This window comes from Halichoerus grypus, chromosome 11, assembly GCF_964656455.1.
Source record: "Halichoerus grypus chromosome 11, mHalGry1.hap1.1, whole genome shotgun sequence".
In the NCBI taxonomy this organism is placed as follows: Eukaryota; Metazoa; Chordata; class Mammalia; order Carnivora; family Phocidae; genus Halichoerus; species Halichoerus grypus.
This window is the reverse complement of record NC_135722.1, coordinates 62,898,869-62,925,977: the sequence shown is the minus strand read 5'-3', so window position 1 is coordinate 62,925,977 and position 27,109 is coordinate 62,898,869. Positions and strand designations below refer to the sequence as shown.

General features: G+C 39.4%; 1 protein-coding gene across 16 annotated transcripts in view; it reads left to right on the top strand.

Moving 5' to 3' along the window:
• DLG2 (discs large MAGUK scaffold protein 2) overlaps positions 1 to 27,109 on the top strand; it is a 2,206,895-nt gene that overhangs the window by 1,126,901 nt on the left and 1,052,885 nt on the right. The window lies entirely within an intron of this gene.

Genomic DNA, 27,109 nt, shown 5'->3' with positions numbered 1-27,109 from the left:
ATCAGGAAGGATTAATACCAAGAAGGACTTCAAATAAGGTTAAACAGAAATCGTGACACAAGAGAGGTTGGAGACTCTACTCTAGAGGTCTTTAAAATTAGAATATATATATTTTTTTTATGTCTCACCAAAAGTCATATGGACTGGATTGTCTCTTGAGACCATTTCAACTTACAAACTGATCACATTACACTGTGATGTTATCACTAAATTGAGTTGAAACTGCAAACACACCTAGAGAAAAAGGACTTCCTGGTTTAATAGCTATACTCCAGGTAGCTGCCACTAGGTGTCAGTTGCCAGGCACTCACCTGTGCTATTCGAGAAAATCACTGAGTTGGAGACACTTAAAAGGGACTCTAGATAATATTTGGTCCAAACCATCTGACAATAATGGAAATGTGAGACCCATAACCGTGATTAATCTATTAATTAATAGTTCTGCCAGAATTGCTTTTTTATTAAAGACAAATCCATATAAATATTAATTAAGCCACATTATATGCAGAATAAAACAAAATGGAGGTGCTATTTATACTAATATTTAAAGCAAGAGATATTTTAAGCTTATTCGAGTTCTCTTTCTTACTTATTCCCTCCCAATCAGCCCTCCTCCAGTCTCACCAAATTAAGAAACAGTACAGTACACTCTTGGGTGGGGCTCTTTTTAGGGGGCAGAAGTCTTCCTTCAGGGACATTTGCAGTATCCCCAGGGATTCTGCAAAGCCAGTCCCCTGAGGCTGACTGTGATCCAGATCACTGAAACTCAGTGCTAACAGTGATTTAGCCAGCCTTTTGAATAGTGTTCTCACATTTTTTTCTTCTATAGCAGGCATGGAGGGGCAAGTCATTCCTATAAACATACCTAAGCTTCTGTGAAATCCCTCAAAATATTGCAGGGAAAGAGAATTATAGTCACCTCTTCTTGTCACAGCATCAGTTAGGTCTCTTACAATAGTTCTAATCTAGATAAAATAGCTGTGCTTTATTGTAGCTGAATGTATTGTAATTGGACTCCTTTCCCTTCCTTTAAAGCAGACACAACAGAATGCAAGTGAGTGAGATTTGGTGTTATATCCTCTTAAATCTGCCCTTGTTTTTTAAGTAAATGATTTATAATCACTATATTAATAATATTAGAATACCTTCAATGCTTCTCACAAGTGAACATGATACATCAGTGTATCTCCACAGTACAACAGAGTACTGCTGTTCTAGCCTAGTTCCCTAAAAAATTGGGTTAGGAATCTGTCCACCGGAGAATGAAAATTACTTTCACTAAGATCATGTGTCTACTTAGAGGCAGAGCCAGGAACAAGGTGCAAGAGTCACTGTACTCATTCTGATGTTCATTTAGCTGCTTTTCTTAAACTTTCTGGAACTAAGAGCCAGCTATGCAGGAGTTGTAAGAACAAAACTAATTTTAGGGTCTGCCTTTTAACTGCTTCAACCTGAAACAGAGATAGCATCTGAATCCCATCTGTCAGCGATGCCACCTTGCCCTGTGCTATAACACATTTTGACCCTTTCATTGAGCTCGCAGCGCTACTGCTCACAGAAGAAATGGCAGGTTCTGAAGGAAAGCATGATTTATTCCAGCTCTGGGGATTATTGTCAAAAGGTCATCCAGTCCTTACATTTTACTAATTATGTTAGAGGAAGGCCTCAAAAAATGTCAGGCTTTAAAAAAAATATATCAACATATATTTTAAACATAATACAAAAATCACAATAGTATTATACATAGTGTTCCCTGCATGTATGGACATGTTGTGGGTGTGGATTCATTCATCCATTTGCTCATCATTATGTGTTGCGATGACCTACTGTCAGATGTAGCTGGAAAAGTCCACAGGTGTCAGTAGATCCTTTTTTTATTCACTCAGTCAACATGTATTTAATTCGAGACTGTTATATTTTAGTCACTGTGTTAGGCACAAGGAATGTGGCCTAATAGTGAATGGATTTTTATAGAATTATTACTGAAAATAAACTTACTTAAATGGAGTTGCATTGTGGTTTAAAAAAGGTTGTATTTTTTTTTTCTTCTAAGAAATCAATTAAATGTTAAAGGTTTTTTTTGAATCCTTATTATCATATGTACAAGGTGCACCAATTCTGCTAACTGCTTGGAGGAATATCAAGAAATAGAAGATGAGATTCCTGTTAAAATTAATTTAGTTGTAAGGCAAAATACATACATCTCTTAGATTCTTGTTTAAATAAAGGATGCAAGCAATTTCAAAATACCGTGATATAATTTTCAAGCTAACTATTATAAGCATTGAGGAATAAAACGTAGAGGGAGAGAGCCCTTTCAGATGAGGCAAACCCCCAAAGGCTTCATGTACACCTTGGGAGTTTGAGTTGAGTTGAACTCTGCCTCTAAAACAAGTTAGTATTCCAAATGCAAAGAAGGAATTGGGTAGCACCATTTTTCTTTTACATTCACTAGTGTTTTTAAGCCAGGCATTAGGTAGAGACTTAGACAGTCATAGGAAGAGTTGGCATTAGGTTAGTTCTTAGGGGAACTCGATGGTAGTCATTGTTCAGCCTGTGAAAGTCACGAACAGGGGTTTGAACCAAAGGATGTCTTACAGTTCCTTCCCACTCCGGGGTCACTGATTCTATTAGATATTACTTGATATTGGAAAAGTGTACCTTCTTCAATGCACATTTTGCCCCTTTATGATTAGCACAAGTCAAAACTAGGAAACAAATGCAAGGCTAAATTATCTAAGTGGATTCTACTTGATTGAAACCTAGTTGCTATTTCATTTGACATTTGTAGTATTCATCAACACTTAGGAAGTAAAAAAAAAATAGTGTCCATTTTAAATCTTCAAATTAATATGTATTGTGTACCAGGTGCATGGTCTATTCTAGATACTTATTAATGAACAATTTGCCTTTCAAATGTTTCCTCAGCAATTCAAATGAAATGCTACCCATATTTTCTAATACATGTTTCATTCTTACTATAGACTGTATAACAAATTATATTTCACTCAATTTTTCAATACATATTTAACGAGTACCTATAAATAGCAAGTACTGAGCTTACAAGATGCAGGGGATATAAACATAAATGAAATGCTTAAAACTTAGTCTCCTTCCTCAAGAAGATTACAGTCCAGTGGAGGAGTCGCACCTATAAATAAATCAATTACATTTCACCATTATTAGAGCTTAAGCTAAGAGCATTGGAAAGCACAGAAGAGGGAACATTGGCCTCCTGGGTGGAAGCCTTCACAGACAGGGTAACATTTAAATTGAGTCTCAACGAGTGATGGCAAAATGGCAGCCCTCAAGTTATAATGAGCACATAGATGAGATGTTTGGTAGCATCTGGCATCATGGAGTACATAAGGTAAGAGTCTCATCTGTGACAGGAGGTTATTTGATTCTTACATCGTAGTTGTAGAAATAAGAAATAATGCAAAGTATTTAGCGTAGAGTCTAGAATAGAATAGATGATCAGCTAGGGGTAGCTATCATTTATATTACCATCCAGACCTGTTGAAGTATATGTATTGCTACTCATTGGTACATACTCCAAATGTCAGTTGTACTCTTTCTTCATAGCTTATATTATGTCTGTAATTAAGAAGTCATTTATGCATTTACTGTCTGCCTTCCCTACCAGACTGTAAACTCCATGAGAGAAGGAAATAAAATTATTTTGTTGATTATTGTCTTCATAGCTTATGTCTGTAATTAAGAAGTCATTTATGCATTTACTGTCTGCCTTCCCTACCAGACTGTAAACTCCATGAGAGAAGGAAATAAAATTATTTTGTTGATTATTGTATTCTTAATATCTAGCACAGTGCCTAGCACATTAGAGATATCCAATAAACATTTTTTGAAAGAATGTGTAATGATAGGAAGACACTAGTAAGGAATGGTCTATTATTAGGAAAATACAGTGTCAAGTCATATGAAAAAGTGTGAGTACTCGAACTCCGGAATATTTTTTGTTTTTTGTTTTTTGTTTAGAGAGAGCGCACATGCCTGTGCACACAAGTGGTGGGGGGAAGGGATTGGGGAGGGGCAGAGGGAGAGAAAGAATCTTAAGCAGGCTCCACACCCAGCGCCAAGCATCCTCCTTCTCATGACCCTGAGATCATGACCTGAGCTGAAATCAAGAGTTGGTTGCTTAACTGACTAAGCCACCCAGGCACCCCCAGAATATTAATTTATTAATTTTCCCTCACAGCAAAAGAAAGCACCCAGACTTCTTAGACTCCTAGGTATTATTATTATTTTTTTTTAACTCCAATGTATTTCATCTGGAGCTCAGGTCCAGCATACCCCTCAGTTTCTTCTCTCAACCTTGCATTACTATCATCCATAAATTAGCCTCAAAGGGGGTAGTCCATGGGTGGCCAGAGAAAATAACTTTGTGATTTTTCTGTTGCTTTTGACACAAAAAGTAAATTTCATTCATTTTATTCTACCTCCCCACAACCCTTAACATTTTTTTTTTTTTTTTTTTTTTTTTTTTAAAGATTTTATTTATTTATTTGAGAGAGAGAATGAGATAGAGAGAGAGAGCATGAGAGGGGGGAGGGTCAGAAGGAGAAGCAGACTCCCTGCTGAGCAGGGAGCCCGATGCGGAGCTCGATCCCGGGACTCCAGGATCATGACCTGAGCCGAAGGCAGTCGCTTAACCAACTGAGCCACCCAGGCGCCCAACCCTTAACATTTTATAGGAAGACCCCTCTCCTCCTTCAACCAATATGCCATGTCTCATGGAAAGTTTATCAGAGGAGCCCATTCAGGTCCCCTGGGACTTCATTACTTTCCAAAGCCATGATGAAGCATTATTCTGAATAAAATTAAGTTCTATTTCTTCCAATTAACAGCAGATGATGAAAGTGCCTGCCAGTTCTGTTGCCTTTCAGCTGGGTGTTTTTCTCTTGCTTGGTCATTTGTAAAATGTGAGCCCTCCTAATGGGGATCTAGTTATTCACTTGAATTAATGAGTTTCAGCTGAATTAATAGTGCCTAGCACACTGTGGGTATTCAATAATAGTCAACAGCAATTTATATGCTGACTTAATGTGCTCCATTTGAGAATGTTGGCTAAAATCAATATAATGTGACTTTCCTACTAGGTTTGACTTAAATAAAAATACCAAGTTCCCAAATTTGGGGCTGAGAATATACACAGTTCTTTACTTCTCGGAAAATAGCTGAAAGAGTTCTGCAAATCTTTTGAGAAGAACTTCTTATACATTTCCAAAAGGTACACAAGATCCTGCAGCATACCAATATAAATATTTTGAGACTTAGATTCTTTTTCCTGGAAGAGTATCTGGCACAGAGTTGGCCTTTATCAAAATAATAGCTGAATATAAATAGCAGGAGCATCTCATAAGCAATATGTTAGGGCATAGCTCATTACTTTGCCCCCAGTAGGCACTCAATAACTAGTGATATAATTAATTTTGAATTAAAATAGAATAAAAATTTTAGTGTAAGTTAACACAGAGGAAATCTTCTAGGTCTAAACCTAAGAAGATAAAATGCAAAAAAGTACTCATCAGGAAAGAGTTACATTCACAGGACTAAAGAGGTGAAGTTAGCAAGTTCAGATTACAGTGCAGCATATGGTGCCTAATGCCTTATGGCATATGTTTGCATGTTGAAGCTTTTAATTAGAAGGAATTATAATTCCACTGAGATACTTATAGTTCTGGACTGAGAGCCTTAAAAAAATCAATATTATGTGCTTGTTAAATTATAACCTTTGTGGAAAATCAATAATATGTTTGCTGAGAAAAATATTTGACATGTCAACTGAATTTTGGAAGCTTTTCTTGCCGACGGCTAAGCCCAATGATTTATTTAATCACATTCATTAAGTGAACTACTTTATTATATCAGTATGTTATACTGATTTCCATATGCACACATTGCCTGTCTCCTGAGCTGTGCCATCTCCCCAGCTCCCCTTGGCTTACCTCCTCATGGGCGGAAGCAAGTCTTCTACCTCTTGTTTACTACCAACTCAGTGCTTACTTTTAAATGAGTTTAGTTATAATAACAACCACAGTAATAATAGATAAAAATTCTAAAAATATAAGCACTGGGTTCAGTACTGTATATACTGATGGAAAATGTGAATTGCTTAAAATACCGACCTTTATACAATATTCATTCATTCATTCATTCATTCAGCAAGCTAGTTAACATTCACTGACACCTACCAGCTGGCCAGGCAAAGCCCAAGGCTCTAGGACAGAGTCAAAGAAAAATCTATCATGACTCCCTGTTGGTAAGTAATGTTTGAGGAGAGAGAGACAAAAAGATTAAAATGTCATAATAAAACATGACAGCTCTAAGAGTGCTATATAAAAATGTTTTAGGGGCTTAGAGGAGTCATGGATAGCTGCTGGAGGAAACCCTGACATCTTCAGTAGGGTGGTATTGCAACTGGGACTCAAATTCATGCTTCAGTTGAGTAGGTAGAAAAGAAATGGGAGAGTATTCAAAGTCAACAGTCCTCACCACACATGTGGGAGGAATTTGGTGCAGTCAGATAAGACCCTGAAAGATGGAATGTGCAGAAAATGGGAGAAACTTTGTGTGTGTGTGTGTGTTTGGAGTGGGAACAAAGTAAGAGGACATGAAGCTAGAAATTCAGGTTCAAGACAGTTTGTAGAAGGTCTTGTATGTCAGGCAAAGGAGTCTTGAATGTGTGCTGTAATTAAAGGGAGCCAAATAAGGATGCTCACAGAGCACTGCCAGGTTCTGAGTTTTATTAAAAAAAAAAAAAAAAAAAAAGGAAAAGGACTTTTTGATTACTCCTTTATAGAAGGGAGAAATGGGTAAATATTAAGATATTAAAATATGAAAGAAGCATGAATATTATATCCATAAAGAATCTACTAGGGAATAAATTCTTGCTTTATAAACTTTCTAAGAACAGTCACTTTCACTCAGCCCTCAGCACTGAGCTTTAAATTTGAGGATGCTTAGCTTGCCACCTTGTGGAGGAAGCAAGATTCTGCACATGAGGGATGTTTGAGAAACCGACCAAACCCAAATCACTTAGTGAACCAAACTGTTTGTTCAACTTTATCTCATGTATTTGAGATAAAGAAGAAGCAAAAAAAAAAAAAAAATGACCCTTAGAATGAATATTAATTGTTGCAAAGATAAAAAAAATCAGAGAATGATCCTTGACTGCTTTCTCTCCTTCATCTCTCATATCCATAAATCCTGTTGATTCAGTTTTCCAAATAGATCTGATATCTATGCAGATTAGAAGCACTTTCCTTGATAATGCCAGGTTTTGCCAAGAACGTGGCATAATCATAGCTCTTATTACCGGTGGGGTATAAATTGGTATAATTCTGATGATAGATACAATCATTTTGGAACAATTTGGTTGTCTAGTAACATTGACGATGTATTTACTCTATAATCCAGAAATTCCACTCCTAGGCTTATGTCCTGATGAGATTCTTACATATGTGTACCAGGAAATATAAAGAAGAATGTCATAGCAGTATTGTTATAGTTTTGTTAGTCCAGAAGGGAAAACAATAAAAATATCCTGAATGTCCTTAAGCAAGAAAATGGTACATTGTGGTGTACCATACAATGAAGTACTGTACAAAATTAAATGAACTTTACCTTCACACATCAACATGAATGAATTTCACAAAATTGCAGAAAGAGAGCCACAATATGAAACTGCTTATGTGAAGTTCCAAAACAGACCCAAACTACACAACACATATTTGGGGGATACTACATCAGTCAATGTTTTGCCAGAGAAACAGAGCCAGTATATATAGTATATATAATTTATTTTAAGGAATTGGCTTACATGATTGTGGGGGCTGGCAAGTCTTAAGTCCACAGGGAAGACCAGCAGGCTGACACTCTCAGGCAGGAGCTGAAGCAGCAGTCCACCAGTGGGATTTCTTCTGAGAAACCTCAGTTTTGCTCTTAAGGCCTTTCAACCGATTGGTTGAGTCCCACCCACTGATAACCCCAGGTAATGGAATGTTATCTCCTTTCCTTAAATTCCACTGATTGTAGATGTTAACCACTGTTAGAAAATTCCTTCAGAGCAACATCTAGATTAAGTAATGGGTACTATAGTTTAGCCAAGTTGGCACATAAAACTACCACAGATACATATCTGTATAGTAAGACCATTGAGGAGGAAAGCAGGGAATCGTGAACACAAAATTTAACAGCTGCCTCTGTGGAGAGGGAGATAGAAATGGCCAGGGATGGGCACCCAGGGTTTCTACGGTATTGATAATACTCAACTTCTTAAGCTGGCTGACAATTTTTTTTTAAAGATTTTATTTATTTATTTGACACAGAGAGAGAGAGCACAAGTAGGCAGAGCAGCAGGCAGAGGGGGAGGGAGAAGCAGGCTCTCGGCTAAGCAGGGAGACTGATGTGGGGCTCGATCCTGATCCCAGGACCCTGAAATCATGACCTGAGCCGAGGGCAGTCGCTTAACCAACTGAGCCACCCAGGTGCCCCAAGCTGGGTGACAATTACAGGGAATCTGTTATATTATTCTTTATAGCTTGTATAGCTTTGATAAAAATTAGTGTAGGCAAGAAAAATTTCACAATGAATTTTAAATACAATTTTTATCAAAATACAAAATAATTACCTTCTAAGCATGTAGAGCTCCCCCCCCCCCCCCCACATAAGCTAGGGAGTTTGGACTCTTTTGTTTTGCCCTCAAGTATTTTAACCATTTAGGGCTATCGCTATGATCCAAAAGAGAAAAAATGAGTCAGGAAGAAAAATTTCTAACTTGAAGTTAGGTCAATGCTCATGTCTATTAAAAACAATCAGGGGACCATTTTTGCTGGGAGACTAACACACATTATCTAATCCCCGAGGTTGCTTAAAGTCCACCTGCTACCTGACCTCTTCCTTGTTCCTCCCAGGCAAAAGATGAGCCCAGGTGAGAGCTGATTTCATCACCAACTATCTTAAAATTCATTTTGTTGTTGTTGTTTCTTGAGGAAAGATGTTAGAAGGTTGAAGGAATGAGATACATGGGCATTTGGAATGTTTTTGTGGGTGAGCAAGCAAAAATTCGGAGTCTGTGGGCCTTGGATATTTCCTCGCTATAGAGAGTGCAGAGGCAGGGCTCACTGCAGACTCTGCTACATCCCTGTCCAGGTACCAGTGTTGGTCCCCTAAGAGCCTCCCAACTGGCTTCCTTCCTTTGTCCTCTCCCCAATCCAATCCATTCTCCACAGGCAATCAGAGTGAATTTTATGGTAAAAAACAAAAACAACAAAAAAATCACGTGATATAAAATTTGCCATCTTGTTGTGAACAGATCTCCAGAACTTTTTCATCTTGCAAGTCAGAAAGTCTCTAAATATTAAACAACTCCCCTCAAGCCCCTGGTAATCACCATTCTACTTTCTGTTTCTATGAATTTGACTATTCTAGATACCTGATATAAGTGGAATCACAGAATTTGTCTTGTTGCGACTGGCTTATTTCACTTAGCAAAATGTCCTCAGGGTTCATCCATGTTTGCATGTGTCAGAATTTCGTTGCTTTTTAAGGCTGAATAATATTCCATTGTATGTACATACCACATTGTGTTTATCCATTCATCTGCCCATGGACATTTGGGTTGCTTCCACCTCTTGGCTATTGTGCATAATGTTGCTACAAACACGGGGATGCAAATATCTCTTCCAGACCCTGCTTTTAATTCTTTTGGCTATCTGCCCTGAAGTGAGAATGCTGGATCATATCGTAGTTCTATTTTTAATTCTTTGAGGGAACTACCATTTTTCCATAGTGGTTGCCCCATTTTAAAATCCTACCAACAGTGCAAGAGTAGGCTTTTTAAATATAAATCAAATCATATCACTTTCCTGTTGAAACCCTCTATTGACATCCTATGTTTTTCAGAATGGGGGCCTAAATCATTTCTGAGGGCTAGACAGTCCTGTGTGGTCTGCTCCAGTTTACCTTTCCTGCCTCAAATCCACTTCACGTGTCCTTCCTCAGAAAGCTCTGTCAGTCCTAGAGCTCAACAAGCTCTTTCCCAGCTCAGATGTTTTCGTGGTTATTCTTCCTTTTGTCTGGAATGTAGCCCACCTGACTCTTTTGGGGAATTCTCTCATTCTTTAGGATTCAGCTTGTATATCATCATTTTAGAAAGTGTCCCCCTGACCTCCTCTACTGAATAAGGGTTCTCCTTTGTGCTCTCTTAGAGTACCTTCTCATTTTCTTGACCATCTGGAATTATTTTGTTTATTTGTTAGTTGTGTTTTGCCAGTCACTTCTACTAGCAGGGAAGCTCCATAAGAGGAGGAATATTGTCTGTCTTGTTTATTATTGAATCCTAGCAGTTAGTGCCCCTCATAAACCTACAGATTATTCTGTGTTCTAGATTGAACAAGTCTTATCCAAATTAAGGAGGGGGGTAACTATTTTTAGGCAAAAGAATGGCATGCTTGAGTAGCTTCCCTGGATTGTTAATTTTTCATATCTCAATAAAACCATTACAAGAAAGAAGAAAATAAAATACACAAAACTGAAAATGTATCCATGAACTGAATGGACCGACACAGGTCCCCAAATAGAGGCCAGAAGTTGCTCATAGCTTTAAGAACTAAGTTTTTTATGATGAAGAAGGAATATACATACTGACCTCTATTAGCCTTGCCAAGTCTACTAGTTTATGAAAGTCTAAACTATACAAAAGTCTAATCATTCAGACCCTGTTCTCATGGATGATAAATTTACCAGTTATATTTCAGATTTTGAATTGACTATCTCAAGCAATTTAATCTTCAAAATTCCCTGCAATGTTAGTTCCATGTTGCAAAAATTTTTTAAAGATTTATTTATTCATTTTTGGGGAGGGGGGATGGGAAGGGCAGAGGGAGAGAATCTTTCAAGCAGACTCCCCACCGAGAGAGGAGCCGGACTCAGGGCTCAATCCCACAACCCATGAGATCATGACCTGAGCCAAAACCAAGAGTTGGATGCCAACTGAGCAACCCAGGCGACCTGCAAAATTTTTTTTAAAAGGTTTTATTTTTTTGTTTGAGAGACAAAGAGAACACAAGCAGGGGGCCAGGCAGAGGGAGGGGGCCAGGCAAAGGGAGAAGGAGAAGCAGACTCCCTGCTGTGCGAGGAGCCCTCTGCACAGGGCTTGACGCAGGACTCAATGCAGGACTCAATGCAGGACTTGACCTGGGGCTTGATCACAGGACCCTGAGATCGTGACCTGAGCCAAAGTCAGATGCTTAACTGAGCCACCCAGGCGCCCCTCCATGTTGCAAATTTTAAAGGGAAGTTGACCAGCTTACTTATATTGTAGCACATAAACAGTGATCTCCTTTTGGTGATATTTCTGTGGCTTAGAATAAGTTTAATTTCTCTCTAACACAACTGTTTAAGGCTCTGTATGAAGCTCTCTAGATGAAACAATGTAAGAACCTTCCTTCAAGCATTTTAATACCTCAAGATATGCTCTATTATCATTCTTCCCTGACTTTGAACCTGCTGTTCCTTTGCCAGCAGCCTTGCTGCCTCTTTGCCTAATGCCTTTTCATTTTATAAGAGAAATTAGAGGTGTGTTATTCTCCAGAACTGTCCCCTTATGCTCCCAAAGCTAGGTTAAGTGCACTACCATGGGAACCTTTGTATACTATACTGTAATGTGGCATTTCATCAATTCTAAGATGCACTTTTAAAATATTTAGCATCCCTGAAATGAGAATGTGTCTCATCAGTGACATCCCCGATTGATTAAATTTGTTATTCTCAGCTACTGAAAAGGGAGTTTATGGAGGCTGGGACTGTGTTTCATCTCTCTAAATATTTTCAGTGTCTACTACATTGCCTCACTAACCCACCATAAGTGCTTAACAAAAGGACAGATGGATAGAAAAACTACAGACTCAGTGATGGACAGTTTCATTACGAGAGCAGTATAAAATGAAGATAAAGAGAGGTTATATCTGCTTGGGAAAGATCAGGGAAGATCAGAAAAGATGACATTTGAACAGAACCTCAAAGAGAAAGATATTTCCCATCCGTGATTCAAGGATCATTTAAGGCAGAAGGAAGAGCAGAAGAGGGGAAAGTAGGAAAGATGAGTGAGACTTCAGAAAAAAGTTGTTTCACTAGTTTGAGTAGAATGCAAATGGGTAAAGAAGCACAGTCAGGGAAATTTGGAGAGAGATTACAAGTGGCATGAATACTCTGCCAAAGTGTGCATGTTCTGTTCCCAAGCAGTAGTGAACTAGGGGAGGGCTTTAAAGGGTGAGTGATATGATGAACTTGTGCTTAAAGATGTATCTGGGGTTGACTAGCTGGATGACTTGGCTGGTAGAGAGAATGCAGATAAGAAAACTAGTTACTAGGCTGCTATTATTTATTTAACAAACATTTCTTCAGCACCTATTGAATACCTGACTCAGGTGTTATGGCAATAAATAAGATTCAGTCTAGGAGTCTATAAAGGTAAACAATCAAACAGCCAAAAATTATAAAATAAAAAATATCCTATGAATGCACAGGTTGCTATGAGTGAGTCCTGACCCTAGTCTGGAGTTGGGCACAGGTAACAAGGGAAGTAGATCAATTAAGGAGGCTCCTGGGAGGAGGTATTATCTTAGCTGAACCCTGAAGGTGAAGAGATGGCAAAGGTATCTGGGAAGTAGCAAAGTCCCAGTGCAAAGTGCAAAGTCCCAGTGGTGATATATTACTCTTACTCTAAATTACAAATAATTCAGAATGGAATGATAAGTTGGCATGGTTGGGGGTGGATGGAGCGGTAGGGAAAGGAAGGTTGGTGTGTTGGGGTGGGGAGAGGCAAGAATGTGGTTGGAAAGGGACATAAGAGGAAAGTGCAATATTCTGGAGAGAGGAAACAAGGGCCTGCTGGACAAAGGGCAATAGAGATGGAAAGAACAACAGTCCTTGCTGAAGTAGAATCCATTTAGCTTACACTAGACTCATTCACTTGGCAAAATGTACTAAATCCCTCATACTTGCCAAAGGTGTACTGAGATGGCTAGTTAGAACATCACTGCTTTCATCAAAGAACTTTCAGTCTGACATGAAATCATTTTGGCCTTGACTCTGGTATTAGGTATCATGTTCTGCCAAGTGAGTCAGGTTGATCTTACTCTGGAAGTCATGAGAAGAGAAAGATGCTGGAGGATCATCTTCATCTGTATGGTTTTGTATTTGGGTGACCAGGGAAATGGCAGTATCATTATGTAGGTTATTTCTATTTATACTTCCAGTTGTATCTATGGCCCGACAAGGATAAAGGGAAGCTTAGAGACCTGGACTTTTAAACCAAAGAGCCAAAGTATCTACAATACTCAGAATAAATACCTGATTCAGAGACTAAGAAATGCATAATATCTGAGAGACAGCATAGTGCAGGATTAAAGGTAGGGATTACCAGGATAGTGAGGTATGAATCTCAGCTTCTCCACTAGTTGTATGAACAGGTTACTTAATTTTTTCTCTGTCTCTAATTTCTCATCTATAAAATGAGGGAAATAAAATAGTAACTCATTCATTAGTTTGTTGTAAGGATTAAATAAATTAATACTTATGAAGCATTGATACATATGTATGCCACATCATAGGCACTCAACTGAAAGATGACTCTGTCAGTTCCCAACAGTGTACCAGGACAAAAAAATGAGAAAACTTTCTAGGTTTTCTTGATTTGGGACTTACATCTTAAGGTTGTAATAAGCACACAATAGCATTCTTTAATTGTGTGTATTTAATCACATATTCAGATGCCTAGATTAAGTATAAAAATGTCTTCCCAAGAGAAAATTATCTTATTTGGAGGTTAAGCCAGCGTAACCAACCATGAATTATGAAGCGACTTTATTTGAGGAAATATTAACATTTTTATGACAGTATCAGGTTTCCAAATAATCCTCTTTGATTAGAACTCACTGCAAATGAGATCAGAGTCAAGGCCATACCTTCTGTCTCAATCCTTTACCTGTTCCATGTTCCATAGTCACTGAGGCTGGCTTATCATGAGGGCTTATGGGACAAAGGCAGCTGGATAAAAACAGTTAGATGGATCCAAGCCCATTTGTACCACCCCTGGAGATAATTTGGAGTGGTTGCCCACTTGAGCCACCTGACATCTTCCCATGGAGATGACAGCTGTTCATGCTTGCTGCTGGGTGAAGGAAGCACATTAAAGGGGAAAAAAAGAGAATTCAGGCAAAGAGCTATATTACCTAATGCAACTAGAATTTAAGCTCTAAGAGGTCATACGTTTTTACCTTTTTTTTTTTACTACTGTATTCCTAGCACCTACAATTTAGTGATTAGTACATAATGTGCTCAATAAATATTTTGTTGAATAAAAAATGATGATATTTCCTGTTAGGAAGGGATTTTACTCTCTTTAGTATCACAGTGGAAGCACATGCCAAAGAGCTGACTAGGAAATCTCTGGAACAGCCTGTCAGAAAGAATCTGGGAGATGTTCTGGAGTCAAGTGGGCAAGTGGTCTAATCTTGGGAGGTCAGTTATGGATGGAAGGCTGGAGCGGGTGCCAATTCCACAGCAGATTCTGAGGTCCAGAAGCTCAAATGGGTCAGGAGAGTAGCTTGAGTCATCAGCCAGTGGTGGCAATTTCCACGCTTGCTCTAGGACTGTTTTCTCCCTCCCTGCTGGACAAAAATGGTAATCATAGGCACAAGACACCAGGAACCTTGGCTCAGGAGGAAGCATGGATAAAGAGGGTAAGATGGCCTCACATATGGAAAAGAAACTGAAGCTTAGAACAGTAGAGGCAAGGCCTTTGCAACTCAGCGTGCATCTTCAGAGAGTTTGCACTGACCTACAATGACGCTACAATGCTTGTAGAAGCATGCAGGAAGCCGGCTCCATGTAATAGGGGTAAGGCTGAGCTGAGTCCATGCATCCACACACACATGTGTGGTGTGTGTATGTGTGTGTGTGGTGACCCTTCTGACAACACTTAGATATGACACTGACACAGAAATAGGAAGAGGCTTAGAGTTCCTAAGCATCAGTCAGGAGTCAGGCCCTCTGCTAAGGCATTTATGCATATTATCTTATCTATTTCCCATAGCAACAGTTATGAGTATTATTAGCCCAATTTCACAAATGAGGAATCTGAGTTTCAGAGAACTTCCCTACTTGCCTGAAGTCACATTGCTGACTGGTGGCAGGAGCAGAATTTAAACTCAGGACACTAAGGTGCAGGGAATTTGCATCACTTGATGAGGAATCCCGATGAAATAATCATTTCATCTTTTCCTGGCACTGGGAGCACTGAGAACACACTTCTGGCCTCGAGCAGCGACTGACTCACCGAAGCTGCAGCAGCTGTCCTGCTGGCAGATGGAATCAGACAGTGACTGCCCACAAGTTCTTACTGTCCTCTCTCGCATCCAGTGGCAATTATCCCAGCAGATTACTCAGACTGTATTTGAATTTGTGCTTCAAATGGACAAACTAATTGTCGAGATTGTTCATAAATCATTGCTTTGATTTCTTGGTAACAAAGCAATTTGACTTCCAACTCTCTTCCTCCCTAGCAAATTCCTTCCTAGCTCCCACTCCTTCATTTATCAGCAGGCAATCACCCTGTGTCCTTCAACCAGCTCTCAAAGTTAACTAAACTTGGAGAAACTTTTTCCAAGTCAGGAGAATCTTCCCTCACCACAAACCTTCTTCATTACAACAAAGTAAATACTTGATCGTGTCTTACATGTTCTATTTTGTTAATTATTTTTATTCTCCAAGTAATACATGTGGCTCAAAACAGGAAATTAATAATCACCCAGAGACACCACTGTCAATACAGTGTGTATTCTTCTAGACCTCTTCCCTGCCTTGCATACACTTTATTTTATTGTGCTTCTCAAGGTCGACACTTGTCTGTGTGTCCAGCTGCTGCCCGGGAGGTTAGAGAGCCTTGGGTAATTTCTTGGGATGGCCTTATTCATGTTTTTCTCTAACTCAGTACCGGCAGAGTGGGGGCAAGGATCGGGAACTCACTTCCCTTCTTGCATGTCACAATTTGTCTTCCTCTCAACTCCTTGCTCTAGAAAGCCACCAGTCAACACTCCTTCCCAGGTGCTTCACACCCAAAACTTGAATGATTCTCCCCAAAATAATTCTACTTCATTATGGCTACGTGTGAACCAGTTTTTTACTTCATTATTGAAAATCTTATGTTGTACTGTTCAGTAACCAGATCTCCTATAGAATCCAGACAGGTTTCTTGAGCATATGCTATTTCTAGGATGTGCTAGGTGCGGTGGGGTACACAACAATCCGAGGAACTTACATCTCCACCAGCTGTAGTTCAGTTCGGAAACATTTATTGGTGGAATGCTTGCTGCTGGTGGTACAATAATGAATCAAGACGTTTTTATGTTTTCATGAGAAAAGCAGATACATACATGTTTAAAAACAAACAAACAAAAACAACAATAAGAAAAAAGAGGGATTCTAAGTGTGTCAGTCATGAGAGCACGGATAAAGGACACTTCGCCAAACCTGGGTATCCAGGGAAAGCGTCTGGGAAGAAATCATATGTAAGTTACGTTTGAAGGTTGAGCAAAAGCCAGTTGAAAGACAGTTGGGGAGGTTATCAAGGTAGAGAAGACATCAAGAACAAAGGACGGGCGGGGGACGTGTCTTTCTTGTTCACTGTTGTATCCCTAGCACTTACAATGTCTGGCACATAATAGGTGCGCAATACACATTTTTTTTTTTTAACAGTACAGTTGGCCCTTTAACAATATGGGTTTGAATGGCACAGGTTCACTTTTACACAGATTTTTTTTTTTCAATAAATACAGTACTGTAATGAATTTTCTCCTTCTTATGATTTTCTTAACATTTTTTTCTCTATCTTCCTTTATTATAAGAATACAGTATATTATACATATAACACACAAAATATGTGTTAATTGACTGTTTATGTTATCTGTAAGGCTTCTGGTTCACAGTAGGTTATTAGTAGTTAAGTTTTGGGAGAGTCAAAATTTATATACAGATTTTTGACTGTGTGTGGGGGTCGGTGCCCCTAACTCCTGTGTTGTTCAAGGATCAACTGTATTATTCACTATAGTCACCATGCTGTTCATTATGTCCCCATGGCTTACTTATTTTGTAACTTGGAGAAATTCTTATTGAGTAAAAAAATTGGGAGGAGAGGAGTAACAGTAGCTAGAATAGCCAGAGCAGGCCAAGTACAGTGGAGATGGTTTGGAAGAGCCTGGAAGATTTTCAGGCATTGAAGATGGCATAGAGGAAGGCTGGAGAGTGTTTTGTGGGGTCAGGAGAGCTATGAGGTTGGAGCAGAGGCTCTGTGTGTTATATAGTAGTGGCAGAGTTGTTTGAAGAAGTTGAAAGCAATAAAGAAAGGCTACATTTTTTCCTGTTTTTAGATCTTTAAAATTTTTTATCAGTAAGTAAAAAAAAAATCTAATGTTACAATAAAATAATCATAGGTGATACTAAGTGACCACTTACTAGCTCACAGACAGCCTACTAAATGCATTCCAGGCATCTCACTTGGCCTTCTCAAAAATGCTGTGAGGTAAGTACTAGTCTCATTTTACAGATGTGGAATATCCAGTCACAGAGTTTGATGAGTTGCCCAAGGTCATGTAGTACATGACAGACTGGGGAAGTGGTCCAGGCAGTTTCTCCAGAACCTGCATTCCTGGAGACTCTTCTACCATTGAGGTCTTAGAAAGTTATTCTACTATGAAGACCTAAGGAAGGGAAAGATGATAGACATGTTTAGCTATAAATGATTATTCATATTTGTTTCCATTTTGCTGACAGCATTGACAGTCTGAGGAATTCTCTCTTAGGGACCACTTTTTTTTTTTTTTTTTTGATGACCCAGATCTGCAAAGAGTGAAGGGCTTGACAGTTCCAGAAAGGAGAGCATTAATATTGGTCAAGCAGCTACCATGTGCCAGGAATACAGTGTCTCATTCAGTGCTCCTATTTCTATGAGGTCGATCTATAATTCCCAGTTTATAGCTTCAGTCAATCCAGCAAATTGACAAATATCTCCCAGCTAGCAAGTGGCCTGAGATTTGAGCTTATGTTTCTAATGCCAGAATTTATGCACATTCCACCATATTGGGTTGCCTCTTGGAGTCACCTGGCTAGCTTGACTTGAAACCCACTTTACCATTTGTTTAACTTTGGAGACTTCTTGCTCCTTTTTTCTCATTTGGAAATCAGAGTGGTAATACCCTCTTTTTTCCAGTTCTTGAGAATTTCTTGGAACAATGTCTCTGAATGTGGTTTTGTAAATGATAAATAGCAACCTGAATGTGTGACATCTTATACAAATTCATTTTATAATTCCACACCGGTTATTTTCCCAGATCCTAAGTCTGTGGTCCCATTCTGACTTGCTCAGAGAGCTTAAGTGCTGTCTAAGCATACAATTACCTTTCCTGGGTGAGCCTGGCCTCCCCTAGGCCTTGGGCTTAGCTGAGAAGTTTAGGAAAAATAGCTTGCATTTCCTGTCAAGCTGCATCTCCAACATCTTCAGTTAACAGATGGAGGGCAGCACTGAGCTAGACTAAGTTCCCTCATGATTATTTAAATCATCAGTTCTTTAAAAAGGATCTTAAGATATATTAAATATTCATGAAAGGAACTTCTTGGCAGTTCCTCCATTGTAGGTAATTACAGAGGGTTTAAAATATCTGACGTTGCTTGGAAGCACACAAAGCTCTGTCAGCTGCAAGCAGACAGCTGATTTGTAATTTAATTAACATCCTGGCTTGTCCTGTTCTTTGTGGCAAAAAGCGGGAATATATTTCCTTTCATTTCTGAGTTTTGTTTGAAAAAAAATTTCAAGTGGAGCACCTGGGAGAGCTTTTCATCTCTCAGATCCGTCATGTTCCTTACATCCTGCTCCAATCCTCAAAACATTCCTCTTTCGAGTGTCCTTCGGGCCAGCTGTATTGCTGATTGTGGGTCACTGGGTGGTTTTGTTTTGTTTTGTTTTGTTTTTTGGAAGGGTAACTTCACTTGGGGAAGATCTGGGTGCAATCAGCAATCAGTGAGCTTCAACACACTCTTATTAGCTCTTTGAATAATGGATTTGAAGAGAGATTTATTTGGCCAGAGATGATTTATTCAGTGAATATTGACTGAGACTCCGATGTAGTAGGTACTGAAGGTCAGCAGTGACCTGACTCCATGGAGGTTTCAGTCCAACAGAAGAGGAAAACATCAAGCAAATGATTATAGAAATTAAATGTAAAATAAAAATGTGATGAGTTTTCTGACAAGTAAGTACGGGGTACCCTGAAATCCTGCCAGGCAGGGTGTGGGGTTGTACGGGAAGACAAGGGAAGCCAGGAAGCCTCCTTGAGGAATTAGAGGTGAAAATCATGCCTGGTCTGTCTTGTGCTTCTTTCTCCCATTGTCCTCCTATCTAACGACCCCCCAGCCCAGATGCACAACATACGCATGACTGTTCCAGAAGAAGGGACTAGGATAGTGGCCAGAAAGGATGGAAAGGGGAAAGAGAAACTGCTCTAACCAAAATATCATTCAGAGAATTTATTTCAAATTAAAGAAATGAATGTATTACCAATCTGATCACTGCCTTAACCATTCTTTTATCTTCTCTTTTTTTTTCTTTCTCTTTCTTTTGTCCATGTTTTCCCTCCAGAAAGGGAGACAGGGAGTTGGAGAGGGGATGAAGTAGGCATGGTAACGGAGATGGGTCACAGGTGACAGATAAGCTAAGCTATCATGGAAAAAGGAGCTGGAAAGGAGAGCTGGCTGGCTACATATTGCACAAGTCTCCAGTAAATAAAATTCCTAAAAAGAAATATCGAAGTATTTAAATGAAATATTTTCCTCAAAATAAGGCAGTAACTAGCAGGGCCCAGATAAGCATGCACTGTTTGGGGAGTTAAACTTAGTCTTGAGAGGAACTGAAGACCATGGAGTACATTTATCGAAACCACATTCTTCACTCTTGGTTTTCTCTCTTTTCTGAGCTTCATTCACTTCTTTCTTAGGAATCATTGCTCTTTGCAAGTTCATTGTTTACTTAATTTTCTTACTGACTTCATGCTTCTCCTAAAATATATGCTTTTCTTTTTTTTCTGACAAAGCACATTATTGAAACTAAGAGTCTTCCTTCCAGTGGTGGCATTCAGTCAGCCAGGTCTAGCAGCCACACACTGTGTGCTTGGTGTGCTGGCCTGACTGTTCTGCAGGAGACAGACAAATGTCAGGGTTCCCTGCCCTCTAGGAACTGAGATCACAGAGAGGGAGATAACACCGAGAATGCTATTTGTTGTTATTGTTAACAGAAGTGGTAGAACTAACACATTGGGGGCATTTCCTAAATGTCAGACTTTGTGTCAGAAACTGTAAATCATTCCTTAATTTTGTACTTGCTTCGGAATGTTGCTGTAAGTCTTAAGTGGGATATTCTTTCTAATGCTCTTAGCAAAGGGCTCATGGGTAGCGTTCACTAGCTGTTCAAGAGCACACAGACATGGTCTGGCTCTTGGAGTTTGATCTGATTCTTTCTCTCATCAGAACACTGCTAACTCCTGCTGCAAGGGGGAAGCAGAGCACTTCTTATGCAGAGAAGAGACAGACCCAGATTTTATTTATGGGCCTTGGCAGATTTGTGACTTCTCCCTCAGCTCTCATGCGCTAGGCCAGTGGGGCACCATCTTCTAACCTGTGCAGGAGGACTTCTGGTGATGGGTCAGATGCATGGAGGCTCCTGCCTTTGAAGTCTGGGTAACTCAGGGTAGTTTGGACTCAAGTGGGCATCAGCAAAAGGTAGTGAGCTGAATCTGGTCAGACTTCCCGGCCTTTGTCCATCCATGTGGGGGGCTCTGTGGTTGAAAAAACATGTGAGTATGATTGCATTCAGGTTCAGGTAGGAGAGCTTTTTGATCAGGTGTATCACAGTATTGCTCATATTATTTAAGTTTAGTTCAGTTAAAGTCACATTTACTGGTCTTTTAGTATGTGTCACCCATCAGTGGGGCACTAGAGTTTCAGAGATGAATATGACTACATCAATGCTGAAGAGGCACTCAGGAACTAGTAGGAGTGATAGGCACATGGACAGGTTTTTGCAGTATCAAGTTGTTATTTGGTGACAGAAATCTGTGCTGAATCCTATGGGAGCATATCCTTTCAACCTTTGCGATCAGAAAATCCTTCCAAGAGGAGATGATACCCAGTCTGATCATCAAGGACCTGAAAAAGCTTACCTGATGAAGGAGTCCATGAGTTGGGGGTTAAGCTTCAGAAGGGGGAAGAGGATAGGATTCCAGAAGTCAGGGACAAAATGAGCTAAGACGGGGGACATGAAGAGCATATGTCTTCCCTGTCTTGAGCTTTAGCTGAGAGAGAAAATATAATGTGTTCAAAAGTGCTTTTATTCCAGAGTCCCCTCTAACGGACCAAGCTGAGGACAGGAAAAGGAAGGCACAGATTTCACAACAGAGGCCTTCCTTAAATGGCCCACCTTTTACAGGCAATTCAGAAACCCTCGAAGATGCCCAGAATGGCATCAGTACTTAATAGACAAGCCCTGGAATGAGAAATAACTCAGAATTGCCCAGAACATTAGGACTGATTCTGAAATCAGGATGTGACCTTTGCAGAGTTGTTTAATCTCCCTTGTTAGATGACTCTTGAAGATTTTCTAAGAATATTTCCTGAAGATAAAGTGGGTCTCTTAAGAACTTTGAGGAACTTTAAAAGAATATTCATGTGCTCTAGGTCCAGAGTCAGAGTAATCTGTGTTTGAATCCTAGTTTGCCACTCATCAGGTATGTAATCTTAGAAAAAATGCCTAACTATCCAAGCCTCAGATGAGGAGAATAAGAGCACCTATCTCTCAGGTGTGAAGATGCATATAAAGAATTTAGCATAGGGGCACCTGGGTGGCTCGGTTGAGTGGCTGACTCTTGCTTTTGGCTCAGGTTATGATCTCGCAGTTGTGGGATGAGACCCTGTGTTGGGCTCTATACTCAATGCTGAGTCTGCTTCAGATTTTCTCTCCCTCTCCCTCCAGCTCTCTCTCTCTCTCTCTCACACATACACACACACACACACACACACACAAATAAATAATATAAAAAGTACCAATTAAAAAATAATAATTTAGCATAGTTCCTGGCATATCAATTAAAAAAAATAATTTGGCATAGTTACTGGCATTATTATTGACTTTAATATTGGCATTAGTGTTAGGATTAGTATTTCTCTTAATATTAGCATTTGTTTTAATATTGGTTTTAGTCTATCTAGTACAAAGCAAAAATATGATTTATGGTCCGGCCAAAGTTGAATCCAAGCAGATTCTATGCCCTATCAGGGTGAGACTTGTTTTTGAGTTAAATATGGCACTTGTCACCAGTTCTTCTTATCCCTTGCTTAGTTATCTCTTGCAGAACACTGGAGAAAAGAAATTGAAAAAGTGTGTGTGGGGGGAATATGTGGCTGGCACTAGAAAGAGCATCATTTTGGTCCCTTGAGTTGTTGCCTATAGTCTACAGTAAATAGCAGTCTGCCTTTCAGCCTTGTGTCTTGCCACACTGTACTTCACATCCCAATTTCCGTCCAAATCTTACATCAGGCTCACCAGATGTAAAATGGGGATTGGCGTGTGCATGACTTATGGAAGGCAGTTCCAAAAAGAAACCATGAAGAGAGTGAGGGAAGCACCAAGAAGTTCTGCAAGAATGTAGGTCCAGGGGCTCCTGGGTGGCTCAGTTGTTAAGTGTCTGCCTTCGGCTCAGGTCATGATCCCAGGGTCCTGGGATTGAGCCCCGCATCGGGCTCCCTGCTTGGCAGGAAGCCTGCTTCTTCCTCTCCCACTCCCCCTGCTTGTGTTCCCTCTCTCGCTATGTCTCTCTCTGTCAAATAAATAAATAAAATCTTAAAAAAAAAAAAAAGAATGTAGGTTCAGGTGCAGTCAAGCTTCAGCCCCAATCCCATCAGATGCTTTGGAGTGTATTTGGCCCCACAGGGTTTGTTTCATGTTGAGGTGTAGAAGTTGGGGATTCCACTATAATTCCCAGGCACATCTAAGTAAGGATGCTTCAGTCACCCAAGAGTGATCGTTCTGAGAAGTATACAGATGTGGGCCTTGAATGTGTAAAAGGGATTTCCATGAATTTGGGGGGGGGGTGCAATAGCATCTGCTACAACCCATTTCAGGATTTCACTATTCCCTCAAAACATCTTCCTCAATTATCACTTATCTCCATTATACATGTTGGTGCCTTTGCTTAGAATATCTCTTACTTCTTTCTGTTATCATTCTAGATCTTGTTGCAAACAGGGAAGGCTTAGATAGAGTTAGGGATGACCTATTTCTGTTCCCACAGAACTCAGTTTATATGTGTCGTTAGGACTATGCATTGTGGCTTAGCTGCACATGTATGGAACTCATTTAATAATTCATGGTTTTCTCAAAGTCAAGAACTGTTTTTTTTTTTAAGATTTTATTTATTTATTTGACAGAGAGAGAGAGAATGAGAGCAGGAACACAAGCAGGGGGAGTGGGAGAGGAAGAAGCAGACTTCCCGCTGAACAGGGAGCCCGATGTGGGGCTCAATCCCAGGACACTGGGATCATGACCTGAGCCGAAGGCAGACACTTAATGACTGAGCCACCCAGGCACCCAACGAACTGTTTCTTATTCAGTTTATATTCTTAGCAAATCTTACTGAAAGGAATGATGAGGACAGAGATAGAGAAAATTTAAGAATACGATGTCCTTTAAGATTGTGTCAAGCAAATGATGCAGTTGTCTTTTTTTACTTAAACCTGATTTTATAACGTTTTGCAATGAAAGAGCTTGCATCCTGCAGCCAAACAACTTTGTAGCTTAAGCAACTGATACCCATTTCATCCATTAGTTTGTCCTTCATAACTTTATTCAACAAATACTTATTAAGTGTATGTACCAGGCACTTGGCTAAGGACAGGAGATAAGAGGATAAATAAGACTCAACTGTCCCAGTACTCACAGAATCTTCTAGTTCAATGTAAACACACAGATACACACAAACATAAGTACACAGACATATAACATGATAAAAATTGTGATTGGCAGATTACGGGGAACTATGGGAACACCCACAAAATCTCAGATTTGTAGTTCACGAAATTCCCCAGAAAAGATCATGTCAAAGTTGAGGCCTAAAGGATCAGTGAATGTTAAAATGAACAGTTATTAACTAATGAAACATTAATTGAGCATAAAGATTGGTTTTACAGCCTAATTTAAGGCCTTGTCAATCTTAAAATTATGTCTTACATTTATGAAAATAATTAAAGTAAGTTATTTGTGACACCACATAAGTTCAACTGAGTTTATTATCTGTGTCTTGAGAGTTATTTGTCCAAATAGTTCAGTAAAATGTGTATTTTAATGGATGGAATCTTTCTCTAAACCAGCTGAATCTCACTACAGGTATCCTGGAGGAGCCACAGTAATCATTTTAACTTTGCAAAAAAACTTGCTTTTGGCGTTCTTGGATCTTTATCAGAACACAAGCATTTCCTAACTGTTATGAGTAACATGAACATGGTTTTATGCATGTGAAATGTTAAAAAGCTTAATAAATTCCTCAAAAAACCCAAAAATATGATTACCACATAATCCAGCAATTCTACTTCTGGGTATCTATGCCAAAGAATGGAAAACAGGGTTTCAAAGAGATACTTGTATACCTGTGTTCAGAACAGCATTATTCACAATAGCCAAGAGGTGGAAGCAACCAAACTGCCCACCTACGGACAAATGAATAAACAAAATGTGGTGTGTACGTACAATGGAATATTATTCAGCCTTAAAAAAGGAAAGAAATCTTGTCACATGCTATAGCATGGATGAACCTTGAGGACATTATGTAAAATGAAATAAGCCAGTAATAAAAAGTTAAACACTGTATAATTCCACTGATATAGGGTATCTAAAGTAGTAAAATTGATAGAAAATAGAATGGGTAGAATGATGGCTGCCAGGGGCTGCGGGATGGGAAAATTGGGCATTGCTATTTAATGGCTATAGAGTTTCAGATTTGCAAGATGAAAAAGTTCTGGAGATTGGTTACACATTAGTATGAATATACTTCATATTACTTAACACTTAAACATGATTATGATGGAAATTTTTTATGTGTATTTTACCAGAAATTTTTTAAAAAGATTTTTTAAAAACCTGGAAGTAATGATATGTTTATATTCATTCCATGGTCTTGAGGTAGGAGTGGTGCAATGAAAGAGTTCAGAAGTAATGGGGGCTCTGCTCAGGTAGTAGTGTTGAGGGGTAGCTCATAGTATAAGGAAGCTTGAGCTCTGTCCTGAGACTAAATGGGTTTAAAGAGAAGGACTTTACCAGTTTGTCATTTCAGAAGGCTGCCCAGTGCAGGGTAGAGGATGAATGGGAAAGAGCAATGTCAGTGGCAGTCTGCACAACCCAGGGGTTCCTTGGATGAGAGCTGATCAGAACCTGAATGTAAGCAGTGATGGTGATGGGGGATGAGGATGAAGTAGACTCAAGAATTATTTAAGATATAAATTAGGTAGACTCAGTGAATTCTTAAACTGGCAGATGGGAGAGTGAAAGATAGGATGGAGTTGACTGACTCCTACTTTTCTGTCTCAGGTGACTGCATAGATGGTAGTATCTCCCTGAGAGAGAATTGAAGGGGGTGGTGGCTGTGGAGGACAAATGTGCTAAAAGCCAGAGGCACTAAAATGGGCACATGTTTGACATTATTCCACTCCCAATGAACACATAATTGATCAAGAACAGATGTTAAACTCAATCCCTGTTTCTGAGGCAGATTACCTTCCCAAATTATTCATAGGGTTAGGAAAACAGAAGTATAGTAGTTTGCAGTTTACAGAAATGCTCTAACAGCATTTTGTTGTATGCTCTCAATGAACTGCTTTCTACCAAGCTGCCAATTCAGTCATCAGACTTGGGCTTCATCTCCTTATGGGAAAGGAGGAGGGGCTGATGATAGAAATAGGATTCAGGTTCACATTATCTGGACAGGGTTCCATCTCTGATGCCCACTAGGTAGGTGACCCTGGGGAAGTCTCTTAACCTCTCTGAGAATTAGTTTTCTCATAAGTAAAATGGAGCATCGTAAGTAAGAAGAATTAGAATGGAAGAAATAGATGATAGTCCTTTGCAAACTGAAGGCAAGATACTGTTTGTTGTAAGTTTCGTTTTGCAACTAAGAGCGAACTTGGAAGATTGCAGAAAGCCTCCCTGGAAAATACAAGTAATTATAATCAACTCATGAGTATGAATGGATAACACATTGAATTACAACCCTGGGTGTTTCTTCTTGTACTATCAGATTATGAGTCAGACTGAGAGCTGATGTCCAAGAAATCGTATTTTTCACCTTCAAAATTAAAGAAATATAGCATGATTTTGTAAGGACATGTTGTTAATAACCCGATGTGATAAAAATAACTGCTGGTAATAACAATAATGAGGTATTGGGAAGAGGTTTACATAGCACAGTTAAGCCTGAGTTGGTGTGTTACAATGATATTTGGATATCTGCCCCTAACACCCCTGTGCCATTCACAGAACAAAGGCAAAGCAAGGCAAGCTAACACTTTATTAGCTGGGTTGGGGGTGGATATAGAATGTTCCCATTTTTTTCTCTCCCAGGTAGACTGACAGCCTTGAAACAATGGGACTCTAAAGGGACAGCTCCCAAGGAAAAGGGGTGAGCAGTAAAGAGAGACAGAAAGATAGGAACCCCAGGCCAATATTGAAGATGGAGACTGACTCCATGGTCAGGCCCGTGCTCCATCCCTATTCCTTGTCCTGATCCTTTTCCTCTCTGCCAGCTCCCTTAGGTCTGCTTTGAAGACTTAAAGGTAACTTTTGCCAGAGGATGCTCTTTTTGTTACTGGCATGTAGAAAGAAGATGATAAAAGAGGAAAGGGATCAAGAGAGAAAGAACTACCACTTCTTTCCCTTCAGAGAATCATCTGAATATAGGCAGACGCTTTGCCTTGATTTTTGAAGTTCTTTAGA